This window comes from Gavialis gangeticus, unplaced genomic scaffold (assembly GCF_001723915.1).
Source record: "Gavialis gangeticus isolate Ggan-Ray unplaced genomic scaffold, GavGan_comp1, whole genome shotgun sequence".
In the NCBI taxonomy this organism is placed as follows: Eukaryota; Metazoa; Chordata; order Crocodylia; family Gavialidae; genus Gavialis; species Gavialis gangeticus.
The window spans coordinates 93,012,466-93,021,640 of NW_017729025.1; the positions used below are offsets into that span (position 1 = coordinate 93,012,466).

The 9,175-nt window shown below is 42.5% G+C and overlaps 1 pseudogene; it reads left to right on the top strand.

The window, feature by feature from the left end:
- The first annotated feature begins 1,616 nt into the window (after window positions 1–1,616).
- LOC109299360 lies at window positions 1,617–6,016 on the top strand (annotated as a pseudogene).
- The last annotated feature ends 3,159 nt before the right edge of the window (window positions 6,017–9,175 follow it).

Below are 9,175 nucleotides of genomic sequence, written 5' to 3' on the forward strand. Positions count from 1 at the left end.
TTTAAACTTGATTTGTGAGACAATTAGGCTTCATCTAAATCCCTCATATATATAATTGCTTGTTTTCTTATTGTAAGCATCCCTGAGCCTTGCTGGGAAGCTTATTGCAGTAACTTTTTTACTTTTGTATATTGCATAACCTTTATACCTACTATATTTTAAACTAATTCAATTTACTTTTTAAGCCATAACACCTAAACATTTTATAAAAGGTAGTAAGCTGCTTACAAGAAAGATGAGACTAGAAACATTGTCGTTGGGTTGGTCCAGGAAATGTCCAAGAGGCAAGGCTTTTTTGTTGTAGCCCGGGTGTACTTAGGGTGTACTCCCTTCTCCAGTTGAAAAGGATTTTTACCAGGGCAGGTGTACTGTGGGTAGAAACTGCAAGCTGAGCAGTTTCCCTCCATTCTCTATAGAGCCAGGCCAGGCTCTGAATCAATCTGAAACTTAACTATATAAAAATGTATTAATATATGCAAATCAAAAAGATATACAAATATAAACATAGATATATATCTATATCTGTATAGATATATATACACACACACACTATATGACTATAAGCCTTATTCTCTATATATACAATCTTTTACCACCATTGGAGATACAGGTAAGTTACAGGTAAGCAAAGGGAAAGCGTCCCAACCAGGGTCTCAATAAGGTCATTGTAATAATAAACTCCATAATCAGTTAAACTCACAAATCAAGAAATTAGGTTGAACAAAATATGAGGTGCTGTTTCACATAATATAAGGCACATGAACATCAACCATAACTTCACTCTTAAGGGGAGACACTCCAAATGCCAGCTGTCCTGGAGCTGTGGCAATGTCCCAAAAGGGAGGGAGGCGGAGATCCCCAGTGTTCCTCAGGCCCTCCTCGGCCTGGCAGGGATACTTTCTCAAAGAAGGCCCCCCAAGAGCCTCTCCCAAGGGGGAGGGGTTCCCTCCCCTGTGGGAAACCCTTTCCCCAGTAACTTATGACTCCAGGGGGCCTGGTGAATAGCCCTTATCCCTTCAGATGAGTCTGTGGAGACTCAGAACCTCTGGCTCCTTCTGGGCCACCTGCCTGGTCAAAGCTCCATGTACCACCACATGCACCAAGGGCTCTGTCTTCTGCTCAAGGTTGGAGGCTTGGGCAGCCTTATGTGGCTCCGAGGCCCAGGTCCCCACTTGGTACCAGCTGCGTACCACCCATGCACCGAGTTTCTGGCCATGTGCCAGGGCTGGAGGACCCGAGCCACCTTGAGCAGCTCCCTGGGTCTTGGTCCCAATTAGGATCCACCATGCCCTACTTGTGCACTGAGCTCCTGGCCATGTGCCAGGAGTGGAGGATCTGAACCACCTCAAGGAGCTCCCAGGGTCTCAGTCCCCGTCTGGGACCCACTGTACAGCACCTCCTGCACTGAGTTCCCAGCCAGGAGTTGAGGACCCAAGCCGCCTCAAGTGGCTCCCAGGGTCTTGGTCCCTTGGTCCCAAACTGCTCCATGCTGCACTGTTGGCACGGAATTCCCTTGCCACTTGCCTGGGGTGGTGGACCCGAGCTGCCTCATGCAGCTCCCCAGAGTCTTAGTCCACTCCCAGACTACTCCATGCACTGGGTTGTGCACTGTCACCATGCTCCTCAGCAATGGTGCTGGGGACATGGCCGCTCGCTGCTCCCATCTGACAAAGAGGTCTGTGGGATCTCTGGGGCAACAGCTCTGCTCCACTGGACAGCTCTTGCCAGATCTTCTTTTTCCTGTCCTCTTTTCTGTCCCTTGATGCAGCCACCCATGTGCCAGGTACGCTGCTCTTTTTATACCCTCTGGAGGCTCCACCCCCGGACTGCAAACGGACCAAACAGGGCGAAGGGGGGTGTCCTCACCCAGATTCCAACTCTTCATCTTGGCCCAGGTAGGGGCAGATCAAGCCCTTCTCCAGCCCTTACCTGATTGGTAGAAATGTCCCACCAATCTTTCGAAGCCCTTTTCGAGCCAGCAGCCTGGCTGCTGTCGGCAAGCTCACCACATTGTGATATCTTTTATTGGACAAAATGTATAGTCAGGAGAGCTGTTGGATAAGCTTTTGGGCATGGGTCAAAAGCTATTCAATCAGCTATTAGATAAAAGCACCAAAAAGCCCCGCGGAAGCATGGGATCTATACAAATGTTGGGTGAGCCAAGTCAAACTAACACAATGCACTTGCTGCAAGGGCACACCAAGTTGAAAGTAAAGCTCTTGTTTGTTTGTTTTCCCCCTGTGTGTGTAAGCAGTCCATGTGTCTTCCTCAGGCCTGAAGAAGAAGCAGAAGCAGGCTGAGCTCCATATAAATGCGAAAAATCTGCTTTGGAGGGATGAAGGAGGAAGCTAGGAATAATTAGTGTGAGCAGGAGCTATTATAAGTGTAGCAGAATAAGCCATCTAGTTAATGCAAAGTGAGACCCATGAAGTGCACGGAGATGATTGGCAGTATTTGTAAGGTTGCAATGAGCCATAAAACCACTACCCATATTAAATCCAGATTTTTTACTGTCCAGCAGTTATTTTCCCAGTCCCATCTTGAACCCATTCTCTTCTCACCTCCACCTTGAATGGTATCACTAGAAATAGTGACAGTCACTAAAATATTAGTCATTAGCTTATCCCAGAATAGCTTCCTTCATCTCTTTTTGATAATGTAACTAGCTTGAATGGAATAGAATTAATATCTTATCTCCAAAACTCATAGACATCTTCCAATTTACTCCTGAATGCAGCTTTCTAAGCTTTGAGATAAGAATATATGTGTCTGTTTATAAAGCTGGAATGTCTGAAATCTAGAACTCAGTTAAATTTGTATCCAGATCTTACTTCCCCACCACGTTGTGGCTGTGTGTTAAACCACCTGTAGTTTTATGATCTGTATTCACAATGGTACATTTGTTACTACTGGTTTCCCAATAATACTGTCCTTTATTCCAAAACAAAATGTCTAAAGTTGCTAATTGATCTGTGCTTACAAAGAGAAAAAGAAGAATTGTATCTTAATGATGCCATAGATTGAATGCAAGTCATTTGCACAATTGTTTTTATGTTTGTTAAACTTGTGATCCTTAAAAGATAAAAAATATATATTATTTGATATAGATGAAACAAAAAAGCAACCTAAACCTATAATGAAACTGTCAAATTTCACTTCTCTTTTTTTTAAGGAGTTTATCTATATAGCTTTGAGATACTCTGTTGGTTAAAGGAGAACTTGCTACATAGCCTCATTTCAGTCTTCTCTTCTTAAGTAATAATATCAGCATCTCAATAATACACGTCTCTTATGCAATGTGTTTTTGGCAGTGATCCTTACCAAATCACATTTTAAATGTTGTGTGTTTTCTTAGAGAGCATGCATACAGCGTTGCTCTCTTTAACCTTGTTTCACCAGCACTTGAAAATTAGAACATTTCTAGACCAAGAAATCCTTTTTTGACTCATGAAAAATTAAAAGTCTAAAGCCAGAAGAATCAAGATGAAGCAGATTTTCTTTTTGTAACGCTAAACATCCTTGTCAGTTTGTTACACATTGCTTACCTTTAATTCCACATAGACATTTTATATTTAAGTCTTGTATAAGTAATGGATGGGAGCAGAATACGTATGCAGGGAATTTTTAATATTCATGGTTCTCATTTAAATGATTTTTTTTCAAAATAGACCTACGATATATCATAAAAGTTTGCTTTTAGTATCATAGCATTTCTTATCAGGCATACTTACTGGGTTAATGAATGTGTATGTCAGTGTATTAATTACTGTATTGCCCTTTTATAACAGCTATGCTCTGGTTGTGAGCTTAATTTATAAACAATACTTTGCTTACTGCAGTTGTAATAGACGTAAGAGGGTTTTATTATCATTGGCAGCTGTTATTAAGTAGGCTGAGTTTCAAAAACAAGTCTAAATATAAAATAGTAACCTGTTTAACAGGGAAAGGAGAAGGGAAGTTTACTTCAGAAAAAGACAGCAGGTAAAATTGCCTGGAAAAGTTTAGTTAGTCTTTTCAGGAAAGCTTCATCATTTAAAGGTTAAGAGAATATTGTGTGCATAAGATTGTTAAGGAACATTACACTACCTTTGATAAGAGCCACATCCATGATATCACTGACTCTTTGATTGAACACTTTCAGGATTAAAAAAAGGATGTGAATACCAACATTCAGCTCCGTGAGGAAAAGATTGTCAACTTTGTCAATGATCTTTTTGGAGCTGGTTTTGATACTGTGACAACTGCCCTGTCCTGGACTCTTTTGTACCTTGTAACATATCCAGACATTCAGAAGAAGATTCAGAATGAATTGGATCAGACCATTGGCAGAGAGAGGAGACCCAGGCTGTCAGACCAACTCATGCTGCCATATACCAAGGCCTTTATATTGGAGATGTTCAGGCATTCTTCTTTTGTGCCCTTCACAATTCCTCACTGCACAACTAAAGACACATCATCGAATGGCTACTACATCCCTAAAAGCCTCTGTGTATTCATCAACCAATGGCAAGTCAACCATGATGAAACACTTTGGAAAGAGCCATCTGCTTTCAATCCAGAGCATTTCCTCAATGCTGAAGGGATGGAAATTAATAGGATGGAGAGTGACAAAGTGATGATATTTGGCTTGGGGAAGAGGAAGTGTATTGGTGAGTCCATTGCCAGGTGGGAGATCTTCTTCTTCTTGGCCACACTGCTCCAGCAACTAGAGTTCAGTGTATGTGATGGACAGATGGTAGACATAACACCTCAATATGGACTGACCATGAAGCACAAGAAGTGTGAGCACTTCCAGATTAAGCAGCATTTCCCAAATAAGAGCTTTGAGTGAGCTGCACTTTCTCGCTACTGGGACACAAAAGGGGACATACCATTTTACAATATGGAGTTTGCCTTCTGGAATCACCAAGACCATTTGAGGGCTGACATCCTCTCTACAGGAAGCAATACAGAATAAACAGGGGCTATCTCTCTGTGCTAGTTCACTGGGGGCTTGTTCATTTCTAATGTTTTCTGAGAGCTCATGCATAACAGCAGATAAAGACTATTGTTGATGACTCAAGGGCTGGCAAGTCCTGCCTAGTATTCCCTGAGGAGCTTGCCTTGTACTGGCTTCTCACACCTCAATTAACTAACTTCATGATTGTTACCCATATAAACACACAACAAAGATTATACTAAGGTCCTTTGATCATAACTGCTCGTCTTGTGGGAGGTCTTAATAGTGGGTAGTGCTTCAATGTCCCAGATAATACCATTGTCATGATTGGTAGCCTTAATGCGTGCCTTAGTTTGGAATAAGCAATAATAGTAGCTGTCACTCTGAAGTACCAGGGATTGTCTCTGAAATGTAACAAATCGGCTACTGCTGTGCAAATTGTTTTATTAATGGTCAAATTGAATATGTGGCATATGAGAACAGCTATCATGTATGTATCATTTCATTTTTGCCTCAAGTTTTTTGAGGAGAAACTTTAACCAGCTTTCTCACAAATAGTTGCATGAGTTTGAAACGATGAGCTGTTTGCAAACTCTTTTTGCTTTTAACTCCACATGCTATGTGGAAATTCACTTTTTGTGCTCTCTCAGTGCACCTTGTAGTGTGAAATCCTATGTTTGAGGACTTCTCAATGAAGCAGAGGTAAATATCCACTGGTGTGTGGTTAGTCAGCTAAGTTGCATGGTGCTGCTTCTTCCTGAAGTAGTTATCTTGAGCATGATCATTCATTGAACTGACTTGTGAACGAATTGCCAGTTGTCATCAATAGAACTGAGTTATCTGGATACTTGTAAACAACAATGCTGTTAGTCCACAGCAAACATGTTGGTGCTGTTGTTCATGAATTTGGGATATTTTTACTAATTACAAGTAGCTCTATTCATTAAACAATAAGCCTTATGAAAATCACAAGTCCAAAGCAATGACAATAAAGGGAAGATAGCAATAAGAGGGGAAATAAAGGACTACTTGCCTTCCATCTACATATTGCTGCCTTTTTTTTAAATGATTTTATTAAAACAATTTAAAAATCCTGCCCTTTGGGCAGGGAGCTGGACTCAATGATCTTCCGCAGTCCCTTCCAGCCCTAACGTCTATGAAATCTATGAAATATTTTTTTGTTAAAGGTAGAGAAGGTATAGCAGTTTCTATTAACAGACATTTGCACTGCAAACAGCCTACTTGCTATAACAGCTTATTGTCATTTGATATTTTTCTAGCTTTAGGATAGTTAAAAGGATAGACATCTTAGCAAATACATTGTAAATTTTACCTGCAAGATATATATCTATGATAAAGGGACAGATCTTAGTACAATTAGCAAGTTTCTGGCTTAGCTCAGAGCATACCACTTCAGTAATACTAGTGCTGTCACTGATTGCTTTGTAAAATGTTACTGCAGTTGTTGTCTTGTCACAAGTCATTGTTTGTGTTTTAAAATGTGTATTCTTAAGGAAACTAATACAACACAGACTGGAAAGAAAAACTGAGTCACTGGATACTGTATGGGATACGAGAAACTAAACCTTAGTATTTCACTGATATGCCTATATGATGGCTGTTCTTCAGCCTGTATGAAATCAATTAAAGGTGAGTGGTAGTCTCAGTATAGTTCCTAGTGTGACCGTGATTAGGAATCTGTACATGTACAACAGTTGACTATCTTGTAAGGAGTGTCAGCAGAGAAACCAAGAATTGAATGGACTGCCTCTAATAACTTATCCTATCACCCCAAAGGTGGACTCACCATAAGTGATTGGAGTATGTTTGCAGGAAAGTTAGGGGAAGTTTGTATTGCCTATATCAGGGGCCAGCAACCTTTTCAATCCATAGGCCAGAACAACTTGCTTCCAGTCCAGTGCATCTGAGTGGCTTTGACAATGCATCAGCAGAGAGAGGCAGATGAGAGCTGCCCAGCATTGCTGCTGCTTTTTCCAGCCCCCTGCTTCCTGACTGTGGTGTGAGAGCAACTTCCAGCTGGAAACGAGATGTGCTGGGGCCAGGCAGCGGGGAACTGGGCCCAAACTGCTGCTGCTGCTACTTCTCAGCCCCCACTCCATGGTTGCAACATGAGTGCAGATTCTAGCCAGTGGGAATGTGTAGAATATATACACACACACACACACATACATACACACACACACACACACACACACACACACACACACACACACACACACACACACAATATACAAGATCCTCTGAATCCAGTGGGACAACAGATATGCCAACATTAGCTCCCTCTTGCAAGCAAACACCACAAGCATCGAGGTGATGATCATCCAACATCGACTTCACTGGGCCAACCACATAGTCCAGATGTCCAACTCCAGACTCTCAAAGCAAGTTTTCGTAGCTCAGTCAAGGTGTATACTCAAGAGGAGGGCGGAGAAAGTGCTTTAGGGATGTCCTCAAAGCCAACTTGAAAAAATCAGCATCAATTCATTAGAGACTATTGCCCAGGACTAGCCAAAATGGAGAAGGAGTCTGCTGCAAGGATCTTAGTACTTCGAAATTTCACAATGACAACAGGGTTAGGGTCAGACATTCAAAAAAGCATGAGCCTAAATTGATTCAATCTTTGCAGGTTATTGTAACCTGCCTAGGTTGAACCAGTTTGCAAGCGTCCAGACATTTCCTCTAGACTGAGGAAATGCAGGCACATGCCTGTAGTGGCTCACACTAGAAGCCGGGGATGCTATAGCAACCCTCCCTTCCCTTCCACAGAGCTGAGCTGAGGTGGGGCATGGCCATGCCCTGGCACGACGCTCTGATTAAGGAAGGGTTTAAACCTCCACCCTGCCTGCACAGTCCCAGGCTTTTCCCCACTCGCTGCTCAAGGGGTGGGAGTGTTGCCAGACCCCAGCCCCTGACTAGCAGTCTGAGGCAAATGGGGGGGTGTACAGTGCATGCATCTGCTGATGATACTGAGCTTTTCAATCTCCCTCTCCCTGCTTCTTCATACTGTCTGCAAACCTGACAGGTGAGGGAGCCAGCAGGGATCTGATAACAGAGCATTTAGCAGCTCATCAAGTCTCACATTAGTCCAAACTCTTCTTAAACAGCTTTTTCTAAGGAAGGAATGGAGAGACATTACCAGCTGACTTGTTGATTAGCTCCAACAAGCCCCAAGTAGACACTGTCCTGTCTGCCTTTGTCCTGTCCCAGTGAAATTGGAGACACACACACACACACCTCTCAGCATTAGCCAGCATACCATATGCCTAGGGTCTGTGGAGTTGGGAGGGGGGGGATCCCTTCTTGAGCAGTGAGTGGTGAGAGAGGGTGGGGGCAGGGGGAAGCCAGGCAGACCCTGCTGTGCCTGCAATCTCTGCTGGAGCTCCAGCTGTGCAGCAGAGGGGTGGGGTCAGCCCTGCTCTCTGGAGCAGACAGCCCAGCCCAGCCCAGGGCTGCAAAGCATCTGGGATATTGGGGATTCTGATTTCACTTAAACAAGGAAGGGGTCTAGGACAGACATTGTATAAACCGGTTTGACCCAAATCAGTTAAGTCTGATACTACATTCAACCAGGTTTATCTTAAACAAATTTCAGCCATTTTGAAACTGGTTTATGTGCACTGAGCTTGTTCTGTTACATGTTTAAACCAGTTTCTTATCACTTAAACCAGTTTATGTGTAATGTCTGTCCCCAGGCCAGGAAATGGAAAAGCGGGAGCAGCTGAAACAGCATGTTACAGACCAAACCAAGAATCTAGAGCCACCCACCCTGCATGGAAACACATACCTGAGTTGCAGCAGAATCTGTTAATCTTGGATTGGCCTTGTCAGCCATTTTCAGACTCACAGATAAGGCAATCATGCAAGACAATCATCCTTGACTGCAAGGGATTGCTGGTGATAATGATACAATATACATACAATTATATTACACATACATACAACATGCCACATAATTACATAAATAAACCAACAATTTTGCATTATTTTTAAAGAGACTATGTTCCTGAACCTTGTTCAGTTGGATTTAAGGCAACTAAAGCAACTGATTTTCTTTGTGGAGAGAAACACAGTCCCAGTCTGATTTAAGGGCACTAAACATATTCCTAAAATAAGTTTTGGAATGTGGTGTACACAGAATACATGGCTGGGTAAAATACAAATCTAAGTTAATCATGTCACTCACTAGCAGTTTCACTACTCCTAAGTAATGCGCCC